The sequence below is a fragment of the Equus caballus genome, chromosome 1 (assembly GCF_041296265.1).
Source record: "Equus caballus isolate H_3958 breed thoroughbred chromosome 1, TB-T2T, whole genome shotgun sequence".
In the NCBI taxonomy this organism is placed as follows: domain Eukaryota; kingdom Metazoa; phylum Chordata; class Mammalia; order Perissodactyla; family Equidae; genus Equus; species Equus caballus.
This window is the reverse complement of record NC_091684.1, coordinates 162,141,133-162,161,563: the sequence shown is the minus strand read 5'-3', so window position 1 is coordinate 162,161,563 and position 20,431 is coordinate 162,141,133. Positions and strand designations below refer to the sequence as shown.

General features: G+C 41.9%; 1 long non-coding RNA gene across 1 annotated transcript; it reads left to right on the top strand.

The window, feature by feature from the left end:
• The first annotated feature begins 9,013 nt into the window (after positions 1-9,013).
• LOC111771605 (uncharacterized) lies at positions 9,014-19,535 on the top strand. Its single transcript, XR_002805516.2, has 5 exons — positions 9,014-9,199; positions 10,906-11,076; positions 11,374-11,437; positions 16,263-16,344; positions 17,829-19,535. It is a non-coding gene; the product is annotated as an uncharacterized lncRNA (long non-coding RNA).
• The last annotated feature ends 896 nt before the right edge of the window (positions 19,536-20,431 follow it).

The following is a 20,431-nucleotide window of genomic DNA, read 5'->3' as shown; positions in this document are numbered from 1 at the left end:
TACGAGTGAAGAGAGGCTAAATACCTTGCTCTGGAGAGCCAACTCGCACCAAAGGTTGGTAACTTCGCCTCTACGTGAAATGGGAGGTATGTTCTGAAATGGAACACCAGCCCCACGCTGATGGAAGACACACTGCATTAACGCTGACCCTAAACACCCCGACCTTAGGGGTCTGACTGCAAAACAGGTCAGCTTCCCAGAGCCAGGCTCCATGGGCAGACTGTTCCTGCTTCTTGGAGTTGTTTTGACATTAAAATATGAAAGTTCTTAAAATAAGGAGGGGGCAGAGGCTCCAAGGAATGTTAAAATAATTTGTGGCAAAACAGAGAAAGTTAAATACTCATTAAGGGGTTTTTGTTTCCAATGATTGTTTTACCATATCGATGTCTAAACTGGGGAGCAGGGAGAAGAGGAAGAAACTCTTACTTAATCCCTTTCCTGAATTCGCCACAGAGAACGCACAGCAGAGGCCCCTGGGAGTGTCAAGCTCCTCCTGCGAAAGCGGGGGTCTGTGGCTGCTGAGACCCTACAGAGTTCTCCCTGGCCGCTCATCCACGCACGGGCCTTCTATCCAAGCTGGCCTTGCAGAGAGTCAGCATGCCAACCCCCGCCGTCTCCAGCACCTACTTAGGGATCCTATTTTCTTCCAGAGGCCGAGCTTTGTCCTGGATTATATCTTCATTATTTCATCTTTAAATCCAAAGAACAAATGTTGGACTCCAAAATCCTAGGAAATATCTGAAACCCAACTCAGCAAATCTCCATAAATTAAGTGATGTCCAGCCGCAAATATACGTTGTCATTTCCAAAAGTCAGAACGGTGTGTAGGTCCAGGCAGCAGGCTGGAATGAATGCCCTCGGCTCTGGCTTTTGGATTTACCTTGCTGGCAGGAGCTGTTTCTGCTCCCTTGGGCTGGGGGCGCCGGCAGCCTTGCTGCTGAAATGAATCCTCTCATTCACTGCCTTCAGAACAGACTTTCTGCTGGGTTCCCAGGAGGACATCAACATGCTCAAAGGTTTGCCTGGCCTCAAATTAATTCATTCATTTGTGTATTTAATCATAAATTCTTCAACTAATCTTTGAACACTTATGTGCCAGGCGGGAAGCTAGACACACTGATGGTACATGAGCGGACAAGGAGTCACCGGAATTTTAGGCTTCAGATTTGTTCATTCTTTCATCATTATTGCATCTTTACACGGTTGCTCAGTGGGAGGCAATTGGTGTATCAAGCATCCCTGACAGACCAGTTTCACTGAGGTAGAACATTTGCGGAAAAGCTTTTGAAGAAAGAGAAAGAGGCACACAGAGACAGAGTCCGAGACAGAGAGACTCAACCATGCAGAACAGGCCAGGGCAGACCCGACTAAGTCTGGCAAGGGTCAGGGACACCTCAGGGTGCTGTCACCTGGAAAGTAGTGTCACCACATCCAAGATGGGTAAAGACAAATGAGGAGGAGATGGAGAAACCCAGAAAACAAAATACGTATGCCTCCAAAATGTTGCCAAGGGGGGTGGACTGCATCCCTCACTTCATCAAAAGCACCAACTGTGTGATGATAGGGACCCTGCTGGGCACTGGAGGCCACAAAACACCGAGAGGGTTAACTTCCCACACTCAGGGTACTCACCACAAAGGGAGCACCAGACCCACAAAACGTGAATTACAAGAGAAGTGACTCGTGAAGGTCAGTGGAGATATTGCAATAATTCCCTCATTTTCCTTCTTGCCTCAGATTCCTTCTGCTGCCCACTCCCACTCTAATTCATTCTCCACACCTGTGCCAGGGTGGTTTGTAAAACACCTGCTTGGAAAACTGCCGACAAGAGTAGTTCTCTTACTGCCATTCAAGAGCCATCAGTCAACTTGAGTCTCCTGATCTACCAACAAGAATTTCTGAAGGTGGTGCCTTGGAATCTGCATATTAAACGTATGCAGTAATCCCCCCTTATCCACAGAGGATATGTTCCAAGACCCCCAGTGGATGCCTGAAACCACAGATAATACCAAATCCTAAATATACTATGTATTTTCCTACACATACATATTTGAGATGCTACAGCAAAATTTGCACAAATTTCATTTTACTTCCTCACAATTTCACGGAGAGAAGATCGTTCTTACCATAGACCTTAGCAACCTGAGGATATGATTTTTTTTCTTTCTTTATTAAGCTGAAAACTTTCACCTTTTCACTTAAAGGAAGCACTTTATGGCTTCTCTTTGGCATATCTGAAGTGCCAGCATCACTACTCTTGCGCTCTGGGGTCCTTAGTAAGAAAATAAGGGTTACTTGAACACAGGTACTGTGATACCAGGACAGTCGATCTGATAACAAAGAGGGCTACTAAGTGACTACCGGACAGGTATCTCGTACAGTGTGGATCTGCTGGACAAAGGGATGATTCACATCCTGGGCAGGACAGAGTGGGACAGCTCAAGATTTCATCATGCTACTCAAAACGGCATGCAATTTAAAACTTATGAATTGTTTCTTTCTGGAATTTTCCATTTAATATTTTTGGACTGCAGCTGACCACAGGTAACTGAAACCATGGAAAACAAAACCATGGATAAGGGGGGACTACTGAATTAGAGTAATTCTTATGCACAGTTCAGTTTGAAAAGTAGTCGTGGGTAAACAGGTTGATTACGGCTGGATGCCCTTCATAATGGATCCCAGCCTATCTTTTTAACCTCATCTGAAACCATTGTATACTCCCAATCTTATGTCTTAGTAACACAGATTCCCTGAACAAGGTATTCATTTTCACTCTCCTGAGCCATTTTTCACTCAAACCCCTCTTCCTGGGATCCCCACACTCCCCTCTCCTAGTCAAACCCCTACTGTGCACGTAAACACACATGCACATATGCTATCCACTTGGAAAATTCTGATTCATCTATTAGAGACCAGAACAAATGCCATTATCTTATTATCTTCTCCCGGACCCCTTCAACTCCTGGTGAAATGCATATTTGTCTCATTATGTTTCCGTAGCACAGTGTATATTCTATTCGGCTTCACTAATCCCATTACATTATCGTATTGAATTTGTGTTAAGTGACCACCCTTCTTTTACATACATACACACACATGCACATACTTCTTGAGGTTCTTGAGGGTATGGACTATATCTTATCATCTCTGACCTCCATGTGCCCAGCACTTGGTGAGTGCTCTGCAAATCTTACATTGAACTGGACCTATTCAAATTGTACAGATGAAGCAGGAACTTCTCTCTCCACTAAAAAAAATATTTAACTCCTTCCTCTCGCCCCCTAGGAAGTCACATAGAAGTCTTTCAACCCACGAACAAAGTATTTCCCTCCATTTACTTAGGTCTTCTTTAATTTCTCTCCATAAGTATTTTTTAGTATTCTGGTTGGAGGTTTTGCATTTCTAGTATTACATTCATTCCTAGGTACTTAATACTTTTGATGCTCTTTTAATTGTTTTTTCATATTTCAAATTCCAGTTATTTGTTGCAGAAATATAGAAATACAACTAATGTTTTTATATTGAACTTATATTCAGTGACCTTGTAAAAGTCACTGAATTTTAATAGTTTATCTGTAAATTCTTTAAATCCTCTCTATATAGTACAAATAATAATAACAGCTTGTTTCCTTACCAATTCTTTCTTTTGTAAAGATTTGCCTCTGAGCTAACATCTCTTGCCAATGTTCTTTTTTCCCTCCTTCTTTCTCCCCATCCTCTCCCCCTCCTCCTCCTCCTCCTTCTGCTTCCTTTTCCCCAGTACACAGTTGTATATTCTAGTTGTAGGTCCCTCTGATTGTGCTATTTACCAATTCTTAGACGTCTGTTTTTCTTGACTTATTGCAGTGGTGACTTCTCGTACATTGTTGAACCAAAATGGTGATGATTGATCTTATTGTTTTGTTCCCCATGCCAGGTAGGGTACCTTTTAATCTTTCACAATTAATAATGATATTTCCCATAGATTTTTAAATGCTGAGACTTTTTTTAAAATTTCAGCCATAAATGGGTGTTGCAATTTATCAAGTATTTTCAGTATCTATTGAAATGATCATACGGTTTTTCTCCTTTGTAATGTTTATGTGGTAGATTACATCAGTTTTCAAGTGTTAAGCCAACCGTGCATTCCTAAAATAAATTCAAGTTGGTCATGATATAAAATCATTTTCCTCAGTCACTGGGTTTATTTTGCTTGTGTTTTATATATCATTTTTATATCCATAAACCATAAGAAAAGTTAACCTGTAAATTTTTTTTTTATAGTATCTTTGTCAAGTGTTGTGGTTAGGTTTTGTTGGACTCGTGGAAAAGGTCGACAAGTGTTCTGCCCTTTCTACTCTGGAAAGTTTATGATTCAACCCTCTCCATTTTAGCCAGAAATATATGATCCTGCTTTTTCTTTCTCCCATACACAGCTTGCCTTTGAGAGGAGATCATATTGAACTACAAGAGGGTACGATGGCTGAGATCACAGCAACTTCAAGGACCTGCAACAGTCTCAAAAACTCAACTTAGTAACCTGTCTACCAGCTTTGCACTGTAAGCCTCACATGTATATTACTTGTGTGCGAGTAAGGTTTATCCTTAGTATTGTGTGAATAGACTTAAAATATAACATTGTATTTTACTACGAATATCCTTGTATAGCATTGCCCTATCTATTATCTCCTTTGACAATATACATACCTTTGAGTTATGTGAGATATACACAGTAGTTAATCCTGCTTTACTACGTTCAAGCTCACCTTCGACATAGACTAATGGTATTCTGACTGTATGTAGAAGCACTTTTTGCTTAGAGTCAAAGAACCCATTTAAGTATTAATGCAGGCTAATACTCAGTTTTTAATAGAAGCTAATTCTTTCAGATTTGTTACCATTGTTAACTTGCTTGGTAAGCATGCTTTGCAAAGTAAAATTTGGAATACAATTATTCACAGTACCTGGCAATGAATAAGAGACCAATAAACACTTGCTGAATTTACTAATAAATGAATAATGAATGACTGGAAAGTTACCCATCCTCTAAAACAAGAGTTGGCAAACTACAGCTCATGGGCCGGATCCAGTTCACTCTCTGATTGTTGCAGGAAACGTGTGTCGGACACGGCCACACTCATGTGTTTACATATGTTCTCTTTCAAAGTTAGATGTCTTCTGCCTTCAAAGTTGAGTAGTTGCAACAGAGACCATATGGCCCATAAGCCTAAAATATTTACTGTCTGGTCATTTACAGGAGAAGTGCGCCAACCTCTGCTCTAAAACACAACCTTCACTAAATATTGGAGAGGAGCCAGAACGCATCCACCCCAGGCGGCCCGTGCAAATGGAATCACTTCAGTTTACTGTTGAAGGAATAAAGGGTGGTACCAGCAGTGGAAATGCTGGTGACAAAAACAATGACTGAATTTTTTCTTGGAAGCATGGTCAGGTCTATTGTCCAAGGTCACAACGTGAAGGGCCAAGTCTCCACAGTGGACACTCTTTTTCTGAATGGGCTTGTATTGTCCAGCTTTTCCCCTTCTCCTCAGGGGCTTTGGTTAAATCCCTTTGTGAATTTCAGGATTTTTAGTGCCTCTTTTTTCCATAACAGGATTTCACTGAAGTCAAATAAAAAATAGTGATTCAGGCAAGGTGGGTTGTTAAGTTGATTGTGGCAATTCAGCAGATGCCTGGAGTATAACAAAGAGCTTCTCACAGCTATCCTAATTTCTTCCTTCTTCAAATGAATCCCTGACTCTTGAGCCAAATTGGTCAGTAATTCAATATGCAAAGAGTGGAAATTCCACCATGCTCTAAAAGCTAAGCAACATTTGTTTTCAATTTCCATTCTCCTTCCTCCGCGTTAGGAAGGAAATTCTTGTTAGTAAGAATTCTAGTGTCACTATGTTTTCATAACACTAAAGTATAAAGTAATTTGCAAAAACCCAAAACTTACTGTTTAAACTTAAACATGGAATATTCATAAGCTATTCATTCCTACCGCATGATGTGGTACACACAGAATATCAAGATGTCAGGAAAAACAAACGGTAAAACCTAAACCTATTCTAAAAAAAAAAACCAAGATAGCATCATAAATGATACCATTGCAGTCTTCTGGTAGCCAACAAAACTTATCAATTCACAAATCCCTTTTTTTGTGGCAAATGGTGGGGTTTTTTCCTGGTCATTCAACGTGGTGTTTTCTTAAACATCTTGTTAAATTGATTGACAAATTTTTAGTAAGGCACTATGTAGTCCCAGAAGCCAATTATATGTAAAAGCACAAGAATTAAGAATAATTGGGCACATGAATAGAGAATAATTGACCATAATATAATCCAGGGAGTCAGACAATATTATTTCCTAAGTACCCATTGCTTTCTAAAGACTATATTAGTGACGTTAGAAAAATTGCACAAAGACTAACTAGTGTATTTCATTTTAAGCAAACATATAATTCAGCTTTGTACTAGAGATAACAGTGAGTTTTATTTTTCTTTGAAAAATATTTCTTTCTGAAGGGATTTACTACATTTCTTACTCAGAAAAATAAGCAACCCTGATACATTACTTTTTGATTGAATTCATAAAATTACTTTAAACTTTTCAGGATATTTTGTGCAATAAGAAAAGTATACCTTAGGGCCAGCCTGGTGACACAGCACTTATAAGTTCGCACATTCCACTTCTCAGTGGCCCGGGGTCCGCCGGTTCAGATCCCAGGTGCAGACATGCCACCGCTTGGCACACCATGCTGTGGTAGGCGTCCCATGTATAAAGTAGAGGAAGATGGGCGCGGATGTTAGCTCAGGTCCAGTCTTCCTCAGCAAAAAGAGGAGGATTGGCAGTAGTTAGCTCAGGGCTAATCTTCCTCAAAAACAAAAGAAAAGAAAAGTATACCTTAGAATATTATCTTTTGAAACCATAATTTCAGAGAAAGGAGGAAGAAAAGAACTAGGAAAGAATATGTACTTTTGCATGGCTCAGGCTCTAAGAATAAAAGGGAATAATGGAAGGGGCATGGAGCACAGGTCCAGAAGAAAGAATTCCTGCGTCCTAAGCCTGGTAACCTTGAACAAACCAGTCAACATTCAAGCCTCAGGTGCTCAATCAGGACAAAAGAATAGAAATACAAGGCCTTGCCTGTTTCAGAGGATCCTCAGGAGGTAAACATGAGATAACTCACCTTAAGTAGATTCTATCAATTGAAAAACATCAAATATTTATTACACAGTATTAGTAGTCAGCATCGGTAGGATATTGTCTCAGTCATTTTGGGCTGCTGTATCAAATTATTGTAGACTGGGTGGCGTAAACGACAGTAATTTATTTCTCACCATCCTAGACACTGAAGTCCGAGATCAGGGTGCCATCATGGTCAGGTTCTTTGTGGGGGCCTTCTTGGTTTGCAGACAGCCACTTTCTCTTTGTCCTCACCTGGCAGAGAACAGAGAGAAAAAATACAGCCTCTCGTGTCTCTTAGTCTCTTCTCATAAGGACCCTAATCCCTTCATGAGGCTCCACCTTCATGACTTAATTATCTCCCCAAAGTCTCATTTCCAAATACCATCACACTGTTTATTAGAGGTGGGTTTTTCTGTAATGTTTTTTTTGAGGAAGATTAGCCCTGAGCTAACATCTGCTGCCAATCTTCCTCTTTTTGCTGAGGAAGACTGGCCCTGAGCTAACATCCGTGCCCACCTTCCTGTACTTTATATATGGGATGCCTAACACAGCATGGCTTGCTAAGGGGGTGCCTTGTCCGCACCCAGGATCCGAACCAGCAAACCCTGGGCCACCGAAGTGGAACGTGGGAACTTAACCACTGTGCCACCGGGCCAGCCTAGAATTAGAATTTTAGCATATGGATTTTAAAGGGACGCAAACATTCAGTCCATAGCAAATATTAAGAAAAAATTACCAAGTAGATCTTCATAGACTTTCAGATTGTACTGTGGGGAGTGATTTATTCCATGTATTTATGCCCGAAGCTAATTCTACTCTTAGCTCAAATGCCCAACATTTCTTAAATGGAAACATTCAGCTTATTTGACCATATCAGTGTTCATTCTACTAAGTTAACTTTATATAGAAACTTTGCTGTTAAGCTTCTTTGGCCACTGGTACAAAGGAACAGACATTTTCATACATCAGTAGAAACTGATGGAGTATAAATGGAGAGCAAGCAGTTTCGTATAAATGGAGAACAATTTAGCAATATCCATGAAAATGTAAAATGCCCTCAGCACTGGACCCAGACACACACTTCTAGGAATTTGTCTTAAGGTTATACTACAGAAGGGTACTATTTTCATTTTCCCTTGGTCATCATAAGTATAAAAATATCAATTGCACTATTATTTTAATAGCCAAGATTGGAAACAGCATAACTGATCTTTTGAAAATTAATAAGTACATTTTTATTTATTAATAATTGGTTAAATAAACTATATGCATTCCACAACAGAACGTTCTGCAGCTGTTAAAAATGATAATGCAACACTCTAAATTTATAGGGAACAGCCTCCAGGAGACTGGTAAGCTAAAAAAACAATGCAGAATCTTGCATAATATACTATTATTTGAAGGAAAAAAGAGATATGTGTATGTGTGTATGTTTGCGTATGCGTGCATGTGCTTACACAGACCATCTCGGGAAGAACTGTGTAAACGGTAAGATGGTTGGCACGAGACCTGGGAGCTGGGAAACTGGGGGGGGGGGGGGGGGGGGGGGGGATGTGAGAAGACTATATCTTACTGTATACCCTTCATTTTGAATTTGGGTTGATAAACATATAATACTCGAAAAATTTTCTGTAAATAAAATTGGCAAATAAGACTTCCTATTACAGTTGCAGGTTAGTTTACTGACTGTTAACAGCTAGAACATTCAGAAAACTTGAAACTAAAAAAAAATATGCTTTATATCTCTTTTTTAGAATATCATTTAAAAAAAATCAGTTCTTAGTTTCCATGATGATTTCCTTTGTTTCAGTTCTAGAATGATGATTCCTTAGAATAATTAGGATTCCAAATTAGATTGTCACCTCATTCTCAACAGGCGTTCATGAATTTCCCGGTGGTAATAAAGAGTCGAAAAGAAATAACAAAATTTCATAAAGGCTTGCACTAGTTCCAAGCTGTGTGGAGACATCATGGAAAGGTGGTTCTCCTCAAAAGCTGCCGAGATGACTACAGAAAACAAATGGAGGTAAAATAATCCAGCACGCTCATATAATCCCAGTTGAGACTCAGTTCTCTCTAGGAGAAAGGAAGGCCCTGACGACTGCACACTCCCCATTTTGCCCCAGGCTTGGAGCCATGGCCACATTTTAGTGGGGAGCCAGTGGGGAAAGACTCATAAGGTAAAAACAGGATGGGCCAGAGTTGGGGACGTTAAGATCAATGGGACGAGGAAGAGAGTGCCTCAAGGCAGGCAGATCCTATCTATATGTCCTGCTTCTGGGTCCAGGCCATCTGGTCTGATGTGAAAAGAACATCAGTAGAAATCTCTAGGTAGTGGTAAAATGCAGGTGTCTGGAATTGGCATGGTCTGAGGCCATTTGTGGGGAGAAGCTTTCAATCTCATTTAAATTAGGATCCTAGTTACAGCTATGTGACCCCAGGACAAGGTTCACCTGCTGGGAAGATGAGGCTGGAAAACAGTAGGCGAGGCTCAGCTACTTGTGTGTACACTTGAGTGAGAGCTGCCACCCCAAGAGAAAGTAGGTGAGCTTGGAAGGCGTAGCCAAGGGAAGAGCTCCCCCAGAAACATGGGGCCAAGAAGTGCAGCAGCAAGACCTAGAGCAGACCTCAGTCATTAGGAACAAAGCGTGAGTAATTTCTAAGTCATGATCCTTAACTCTCTGCTCCTTTTTATAGCTTTATTTTTCTTTCTCAGAGAACTCAATCTGAGGTATGCCATTATTACTTGACTAATGACTCCAAGTGAGCATCTCTCAGCCTGTTCTAACTTGCATTCTCCTGCACCTCTTTCCAAGGCTTGTTTGTTTCTTTGCTTGCTTGCTTTATTCTCTAACCACAAACTAGACATTTCCTATGGGACGTTCCACCATCATTTTAGACTCAACATGTCTTCTTAAGCCAAATACAACATCTTCCTTTCCTTCCTTTTCTATCCCCCTCCTTCCTTCCCTTCTCCCCAACTTCTTTGTTCTGTCACTGATATCTCCATTCTCTCTGTGACCCAAGTTCAAAACCATACAGCTATTTCTTTTTTGCCATCTTCTCAGAAATCCAGCATTGCAAAGTTCTGCATTCATTCATTCAAATATCATAGAGTGGAAACTAGTGCAAAACTACGATGCAGGTATTATCCCTCCTTAGAAATACACCTTCTCTCTGTCCACTCCTTCCTATTTCCACCACCACACACTCAAGACCTTCATAACTGATGGTTTCAATTATTGCCAAAGCTTCACGTCAGACCTCCAGGATTCAGATGCTCCTCTTTCTAATCTGTTCTTATCTTTGGGTTAAATTTAATGTGTCATTCTCATGTAGGCACTGCGTTGTAATTGCCTGGTGCTCACTTGTCTCCCTCTCTAGGCTGTACACTCTTTAAAGGCAGGCTCACCTACCGTTGTCTCCCCAGAGCCTACATTAGTGTCTTAAATATAATAGCATTCATAAAAAACTGTTTAATAAACTCCTGGAAACTTTCAAAGTCTCCTTCTAACTGGCTGCATCAAACCTCTCTCTCTCTGCTTAGCTTTCACAGTCCTTCATCGTCTGGCCACAGTTAACCCCATTTCCTCACTGCTTTGCCACCTGCTTCTTCTGTACCCCTCAGGCTCGTGTCCTCACAGCCCTATAATACGCATGCTAATTCCCATCTTCACATGCTTATCTCCAACATCTGTTGCCTGAAATGTCCCCCTTTTTCCTTTCTTTCAGAGGATCTTGACTCTGCCTCCAGCTGTGGCAGCTTTTCCACCTAGAGAGAGGGAGTGGCTGAAGGATGATGGCCGTTCCCTTCCCTGCCTCCTCGAAGAGACATTCACTGCCCGCTCTGTGCTCCCAGTGTCAGAGAAAGGACAGGCCCTTTCCATACTAAGGTTTTGGCAAGTGAGTCCAAGTCCATCAATGATGTGAATGGAGTTGAAGGACAGAAAGTAAACCCTGTCGGAGGTTACGAAGAGGTCTTTCGTTGAGCACAACTCCTGCAGCACCCAGGTTCAGCAGAGCGGGTGGGGGAAGGGGACAAGGAGGTTCACAGACTGTCAGATTTGCCAGAGGTTAGTAAAAGGACACAGGCGTCCATTTGCTTCCTGCTTCCCTGGCTGACCCACTCCTTGGGTAAAGATTGGGCATTTGGCAAATCTGGTTTCTGTCCTCAACACCCTCTCAATTCCCTCTGCATAGGTACTATCTGAACTTTTAAGAAGCTGAAAGACCCTGCAGGGATTCTGCTGCCAAAGTTTTTGAGGTGAGTGAAAGGAGAGGCAACTGATCATTCTAGACCCTCTTTACCGGTGGCCCAAGGAGGCCTGAATATCCACCCCACCCTCTGCCATTACCACGAACCACAAGTTCAATTTAACATAACAATTTACATGCCTTCTCAGTTGCCAAATGTTTGGGAGATTCCACATGTAGAGGAACGAATAAGACATGGTCCCTGGTGTCCCAGCTGCTTCAGCATGCCAACACCTCCGCCATGAACTCTGTTACAACGAGCCCACACAAGGCTCCCCACTACCACGCCAGCCCCTCTGGATGTTTCTGGAACCCACCTGCTCTCTGACCTCACTTCAAGTTCCTTTCAGAAGATCTAGATTTTCTTATGCACCACCAACCTCTGCAGACTTGACTTGCATTTTTCCATTTCTTCCTTAATTCCCAAAGCTCTCTTTTTACTTTGCACCCTGATTCTCCTTTGCTTCCAGCTTTTCTCACGTACAGATCTGGCTGCAAAAATCTGGTTGCACAACAATGCAAATGTATTTAATGCCACTGAATGTACACTTAAAATGGTTAAAATGGTAATTTTTGTGTTACGTGCACTTTACCACACACACAAAAACATGTCATGTTCAACCAGAGCCCCCATCCCTGGCCCTGGAAGCAGAGGTTAGTCACTTGAAAAGGAACTCAGACTCAGGTACAGGAAATACAATTCATACATCCATAAATTCAGCAAACATTTATTGACCATCTACTGCATGCTAAACCCCACACTGGGAACTAAGGATTCAGGTAAGACCATGAAAGATATAGTACTATCTTTATAAAGTTTTTATTCTAGCCTGGGAGGTAGTCATCAAGCAAATAAGCTTAGAATTAAATAATTCACTAAAACAGAGATAAATGCTATGAAGGGAAACTCAGGGTCCTATGAGAGCACATAACAGATGGACAGACGCTAGTTTGGGGGTTCAAGGAGGCTCTCCTGATAAAGTGATGTTGAAACTGACACTTGAAAGATGAGTAGCCATTTCCTAGGCAAAGGGGTGTGGTGGGGATGGTGAGGGAGTAGAACATTCTAGGTAGGATGGAACCACATGTGTAAAGTAAAAGACTTTTCACAAATCGTCAAAGTTAATGTGGTCCTTTTGAAGGACTGCTGGAAGCCAGTGAGGGAATGAGTGGAGAGAGGCAAGACATTAGGCTGGCTGCTGACAAAAGCACTGACTCCAGACGCACTAAAGTTAAGGCTACATAAAGGCGTACAGAGGAAAGAGTCATGGCTTCTCACTGGGGAAAGGATGGGTTGTAAAAACCTCCTGAAGAGTTAATATTTGGAAGGAATCAGAGAGGTTGACAGCTGAAGAAGAAAGCACAGGCATTCCAGGTGCAGAGGCTGCCTAAGCAAAGGCACAGACACAGGAAAATGCTGGGGGCATTTGGGGACAGGAAGTAGTCCTATTTTGGTGAAGTACAGAAAGGATAAGGAGGGGACAATGGGGATAAACATGAAAGCTAAAAAGGAAAATTAGAAGAGCTTCATTTCAGTCTTTAGCCAGGACAGCTGGTCCCAGAATAGCGGGTAGGAGTGTCCTACCCACTGTCTCTCAGGCTCATGTGTCTCCTCCTACCTCCCATGGCTGGCCCTGCAAATCAAAACACCAGCCCGCGAGCATCTGTAACAAGGCAATGCCACAACTGAGACAAACTTGGCTCTCCCAGGCCTCAGGTCACAGTGCCAGAGGGAGCCCTCCCATCTGGTTAAACAGCTTGGAAGAAGTACCAAAATTAGCCAGAGTACAAATGATGCGAGGTTAGAGGGTCTGGGATCAGTACAGCACCAGAGTGTAGATACCCGTGGACCACATGGCTTCTTCAAGCCTTTGGTGGGATGCAGGGAATTAAAGAGTTTGCATGGGAAACCACCAGGTGCCCAGCTTGGTAGGCAGAAGCATTCTCAGCAGCGTCAGTTGGCCCCTGGCTTGACAAGGGGATTCTGACAAGCTTTGCCTTTTGCCATTTTGTGTTTATCTTTGGCTCCAAAGACTCTGCATTGGCTGTTTTCTGTAAACACACTCTCTGCAAGTCGGATTACTCACTTGTCCAGATGGAGGGCCAAGTGTGAACATGTAAGATTACTATTAGCCTGTTTTTCCTGCTAACAATAAAGACCGTTTCCCCAGAAAACTGTTGCTGGAAGTCGGCCTGCTGGGACACAAGCCTCCCTCATGCAATTCGCATCTGTGGTAGAAACCCAGCTCCAGCTCCTTGGGACCCTCATCCTCAGAAGCTCGCTAAGGAATCCCTGTCCTCGTCTGGCTAAGGGCCAGAGCTGGAGCGCACTCCCACAGAGGCAAGCCCAGCCCTGAACCTAAGGGGGACATTCCCAGGGGACCAGGAAACCCTGTCAGCACTGAGGTCATGGGGCCAGGCCTGCAGAAACATGAGGGTCTCCATTTCTGCCATCGTAAATTGTGGTGTTGGAAGGAACCATAAAGATTTTTTAGTTCAACTCCATTTCACAAATGAGAAAACTGAGACCTAGAGAGAGGAAGGGACCTGCCTACACAGAGGCAACTCCTTGTGCAATTCCAGGCTGATTGCTTCAGGATTCAAATTTCCGTGAAGAAAAGTTGGTCACGACCAGCACATTTGTAAAAATGGAGTTTTTAACCATTTCGCTAATGAAAGACCTAATATTCTTCTATAAACAAACAAAAAATCTTATAGAAAGATCTCTTTGGTGACTTTTCTAAAACTGAGGGTGTGAAGAAATTAGAGGCATTTTTCTAGTATGGGAATACAGGTTTAGCATTACAGGTCATTATAAGGATTGAATGGCCTCAAGTATTAAAAAGCAAAATAGAATAGTTCTCCTGAACCATCTAGAGACTGGGCTGTTGGCTCTTCAGGGGTGAAATTTTACCCAGAAACTATACTCATGGTCCAGGGCCTCTGCATGAAACATCCCCAACCTGGCCTCCTCATCGCTATAACTACGCCCACCCTCCTTCTCCCATCTTCCTAGTATAATTGTATCACAATTATTCTTACGATGCTGTAAACGTAGTTGATTGGTGAGCCAGGAGCATGTTCTGATTGCTTTTTTGTTTCTTGGGCTTTTCCTCCCAGAGTTGCCTCTTTCTTCCCCTTCTTTGGCTATTTAAATTCCATGCTAAGTTTTTCCATACCCTGAACCAGCTCTGTGAAATGCCTCTCCATTCAGTTTTCCGCTAGGATAAATGAGTCGAATAACCTACAATTCCATTTTGCCGCTGGAAGCATCCCTTGGGAGCATTTTAGATTATCCTTTGTAGTGACTTCAATTCCTCCCCTATAAGAAAGGTAAGGATCTGCCGACCACTCTCCCCGGCCTTGCCCCAGAAGCCTGCTTTTTAGAAAACCAATGCCATGATATTTAAGTGCTAGGGATACTTCCTCTCCAGCCTTCTAGAAAAATAACGTTGGAAGAAGCAAAGATCCTCTAGTCATATACAGCTCGTTTGGCCTCAGACCGTGTGGAGTCCGCTGACTTGTGTGCCCACAGGGGTGTCACAGAGAGTGTGATGGCTTCATGTCTGAAGGAATCCTGCCTCTGCCACCTGTAAGCTGTCACAAAGGGCCTGACTCTGAGCTTCCTTGTCCTCACTCTGTGCAATGGAGGCAAGAACGCCATTCTAAACACCTATAAGATAATAGAATGTCAAATCACCTAGCAGAGATCCAGATACACTATTGATACTGTATTAATATTTATTGAATTGAAAAGCATGAACTTAGTCCTCCTGATTTAGCCTTCTGGTAAGACAGACCTAAGACGCCTTAACATTCATACATCTGTCTTGAGATTATGCACGCAGATTCCTCTGATACATGGAATTTACCAACTTTCTGAAATCTCCTCTTTTAAGAAGTCTCCAAGCACAATGGTTTTAGGGGACTTGAATGCCAGGGTTAGCGATGGCTCTGCCAACGCTTTATTCATAGGAAACTCAAATAGTTAGATTGGTTCTTTGAGAGCCATTTACCCAAAAATATCTGCCTGAATCCAAGGGAAAAACAATGGCCCAATCTCATTTATCATCAACATCGATTAATATGAAACAAACACCCATGAGATAAATATATGGGGAATTTAATTTGCAGTGTCAAACAAGAGGCCAATCTTATCTTTAATCACCTACTCAGCCTTTCACCCATTATTTCCATCTTTAAGACGCGCAGTGTAGGCCCACGTTGAAAGTGGCTACACCTCTCTTAAGTTGCCTCTGACCGTTAAAACCTCTGTTTCTGAGTCTCAAATGGAAAATTTCAGGTTATGGAGCTGAAAGTTTCAAATGGAATGAGACTCTTTCTAATTCCCAAACTAGCCTTCTTAAGGTGAAAACATGTGGTGTGCTCTTCTCAGATTGCGTCCTGACCGTGTTCCCTCCAACTACGGCAAGGAGCTGGAGACAAGCCACACCCAGCCTCTCGCTCTGTGCTTGGCCAGGGAACTGGTCATTCTGCTCCTGGTTGGATGGAGTTTGACAGGAAGTCAAACCAATTCATTCAACACTAAGAAGAAATTATCTTAAACGGAACTCAAAAAATCCTTCCTAAAATCTATTATGTTGAAATGATTAATGCAGCAATAATTTTTAACACATAAGGTCACCAAACTTCTTGGTCTTCTGTAAAAAGTTGTGCCTAAAAAAAGGTTTATTATGGATTTCCATCAACTTCCAGCAGAAAATATAGATATGGTAATATTCTATAAGCCTGGACACTAGCATTCTTTTGTTAACATAATTGTAATAGGAAAATTGAACAAAATGCAGAATCATAAATATCATTTCATATGGCAGGCAATCAGACACATGGCACAGTGGAAGAACATTGAACTTGAATTCATGCCTGCTTAGCCATTGCCTAGCTCTGTAGCCTCGGGTGAGTATTTCAACATCTCTGTGCTTCAGCGTCTTCGCCTATGAAACAATATCTCCCCAGCACAGACTTGTCTTGAAGATGTAACCAGATGCTATAAGTGAAAGTGATTTGTGAAATGCTAAAGTTTGATCCTAATATAAATACTATTTTTGTATTAAGTAAGTCCAAAATGAGGGTATTCCTTAGTTGGCATTTTCTATTTTCTATTTGAGATGGCATGAGTTAGAAAGATGAACATTTGGAAAGATGTTTATCTCTAAGTTACTTTGAGGCTCCTCAGACCACACCAGTGCACCAAGATGATGCTCATCCAAGCCCCCACAACAAGCACCCTAGATTGCATAAGCCAGCTCTTGAGTTCGAACTGGAAAAGGTAGTTGATCTTAGTTGACCTTGCAATGTGTTCCCCTCTAATCTTGTGCTACCGTGTTGCACAAATACAACCAACTTCACTTCTCTCCATACCCCATTCCTCCTGCTTAGAAAGGGGCCATGCCTTTGTATAGCTCTCACATTCTATACTGCATCTGGTACCTGGTGAATGATCTTTATTTACGTCTTATATTTGTGCTTTGATGATGACCAGGCAATTTTTCTCTCACCTAGTTCAGTTTCCTGATTTTCAATAGAACTCCCAAGAGTAATCTGGTTTTGTCTCTGTCTCCCTGTCTTTTGGTCTCCCTATCTCTTTGTTTCTGTTTCTTAATCTCTGTCTCTTATCTCTCGGTCTCTTTGTCCTTCTTTCATGCAAATACATGCACACACACATACACGTTGATCCAGGCCTTCAGTATCCTAATTTAGAGTCTATGTTTTCCATGTAACATTTTTGACTAAGCATCTCCTGAGCCCCAATTCACAATGCAGCATTCTTCGATTCTTCCCAGGCACGTTTCAAGTGCAGGCTCTGGATTATTTTGATTGTTGTGTTATCTGCACACAGACACCACAAAAGAAATTACTCACTCTTGGAGAGAGATGCCAAACCCCTAATTTAAAAACACCAAATGAGTAATTCCCAAAGCATTATTTCTCTTCCAAACCCAGAACATTTTAATTACCTCGAAATAAACAAAGAGCCCTTGCAAGGCTAACTCAAATTGTTTATTCAAAATTTTCCCTCACCTATGTGCTAGGGATTTCCACCTGCCCCACAATTCCTCATGACTTGAGCCTTTTTTCACTCTGCCACCCATCTGGCAAAGAACTCACTAACAAGGGAAGTAAACTTTGCACCCATTACTACTCCTAAATTGGCATGAAGTCTAAAGTAAGCACAGAAACAAGCAATGGCCCATCTCTTTCTTTCATTGTGCATTGGCTAGGCCAAAATGGTCAGGCTTCCTGCTGTGGCTACATATTTAGTTGTGATAAAGAGCAAAGAAAACCAAACAGCTTTAAGGACTGAAGTGGTACTCTCCCGACCAAACGATTTGTGCTATTAGTGTTGCAATCTGACAAGCACAACACATTTCCCTTTCCAGAGGAGGCAGATGACAAGAACAGAGGCACAAGGGGCTGAAAACAGTTCAGATGCAGTTGCGAGGAAGAAAGACCTGTTGATGGAGTTGTTCCCAAACACGCATCCAGCCTAACTCCAAACTGCTCTTTGCAAACAAAAGACTCCCACCTCCCTCAAGGAGTGATGAGACAATGGAGTCCCTGTCACGCCACTGCTGCTCCGAAGGAACTGAATTCTGGAAACAGATTGTGGAGTGTTTACCAGCCGACAAGTAAAACTGAGGAACGTAATCCCTCTGTGCCATCCATAATCCTCTCTAATGTGTCAATGCCCTTAGATTAAATAGACTTTTCCAACCCAATAGACTGACCTAAGTCAGGGGACAATCAGGAATTTGGGCCCTTCATCTTTTCAGCAAAGAATAATAAATTGTTTAAAATCTCATTTATAAAGACAAAACTATTTTAATTGAAGGATTAACATCTTTAATTCTGTAAAATTTTCAGGTTATTTCTCTTAATATTTCTTCTTCGCTATTCTTTTTAGCCTCTCCTTCTGGAGTTCTTATGACATTTTTTGGAGCTTTCCTCCATATCTCTCAACTTTTCATATTTTAAACCTCTTTATCTGCCTTCTAGGTCATTCCTTCAGTTTTATCTTCCAATTCTTAACTTTTTCTGCAGCCATGTCTACCAGAGCTGGGACAAGGGTGAGCCGGCACTGTGCCCAGGGTGCACAATTGAAGCAGGCATTCATACACTCCTGGGCTTGTGCAAGTTCAGGGTCTACATCTGACAGCGAGTGCCTCCTTAAAGTGTGCACCCTGGGTACCTCCCTTGCCTCATCCTAGTCTTGGCCCAGATGTCAAGTCTACAGTTTAGCTTATCAGCTACAATTTTCATTTCAAGGAGTACATTTTCCAAGTTTTCTAGATGAATATTTTTAATACCTTACTGTTCTTGATAAAGAATCCTTTGTTCTCTTTCCCTCTTTGACTTACTTGATGATTCCAAAGTACTTATTTTAACACATTTTCCTATTGCACCATTTTTTCTAGTTCCTCATGTGTGGAATCTATAGATTCTAGATTTCTAGTTCCTAATTTGTGGAATCTATAGATTATTGTGTCTGCCAAATATTCTCATGACAGAAAATGTCCTTATGTATTTTATAATTCTTGTTTGAAACCTTATCTTCTTGGGAGCCATTTTCTGGTAGATTCTGCTCCACATCAAGTGGTTTCAGGGTTGGTTACTTTACCCTGGTACTCCAGGTGTGCACCACCAAGCCAGGATGGAGTATCTTACTCCCAGCCACCTCTGGTAGTACTGCATTGAGGGCTATGGCTAGAGGCAGCAGGGCCTGGCTCCCATTCTCATCCAGATGTCTTGTTTCATCCCAGGACCACAGGCAAGCAGGATCCAATGATGGGTAGTTAGTGGAATTTTTTCATGTCTACTGACAGTCAGAAGCTGTAAACACTGATCTCAGCTTCATCTGGGAAGCCCAGTTCAGGTGTTCTGCCTTTTGAGGGATGAGCAAGCAACACCTTCATCACCAAATGATCTTTGAAGCTCAGCCTCTACTATTTGTATATATATCTGTTTGCCATGAGCCAATTGCCTTTAGCCTCTGTTCCCCACTATAGGTTTCTGTTAGTTCCAGATCATTGGATCTCATCCTCTTGTTTCTGTATGGAACTGTGTTTACCCAAAAGAAAAAAAAAAAAGTCGAACAAGTTTTTTTGGTTTTTTTCTTTCTGTCTTTTTTAAAGATGAGAAACAAGGTAAAAACAGGTAAGAGAGCAGCTATATCAACATGACAAGGAAAAATATAACATCACTAGTGCTAACTTATTGTGGGAGTAGTTGAGTCCCAATCAAATGTCCCTTGTGCAGTTATAGTCACAGACATGAGGACAACCCCACCCACACTTAGTCTGCATAAACATGTTTTTTGTTGTTGTTCTTGTTTTTTGTGAGGAAGATTGTCCCTGAGCTAGCATCTGTTGCCAATCTTCCTCTTTTTGCTTGAGGAAGATTGTCACTGAGCTAACATCTGTGTCAATCTTCCTCTATTTTATGTGGGATGCCATCACAGTGTGGCTTGATGAGTGGTGCTATGTCCACACCCGGGATGGGAAGCTGTGAACCCCAGGGGCTCCAAAGCAGAGTGCACAGACTTAACCACTATGCTACTGGGTCAGCCGCAAAACATAGGTTTTATATAAACCTTTCCCTTTAAGAGCCAAGGAGGGGCTGGCCCCATGGCTGAGTGTTTAAGTTTGTGCACTCTACTTCGCCAGCCCGGGGTTTCCCAGGATGGAATCCTGAGCGGGGACATGGCACCGCTCATCAAACCGTGTTGAGGCGGCATCCCACATGCCACAAGTAGAAGGACCCACAACTAAAAAGTACACAACTATGTACCATGGGGCTTTGGGGAGAAAAAAGAAAAGTAAAATCTTTTTTAAAAAAAAAAAAGTGCCAAGGAGATTTGGAACATGCTCATTTTACCATCTTGAGCAGAAATCTAAAGAAAAATTTTAATGTACAGATTTTATCACAGGGGAAATCTAAATTCTAGTTTGAAAGTTCTAGACTAAGTTTAGTCTTAGCGATAAAG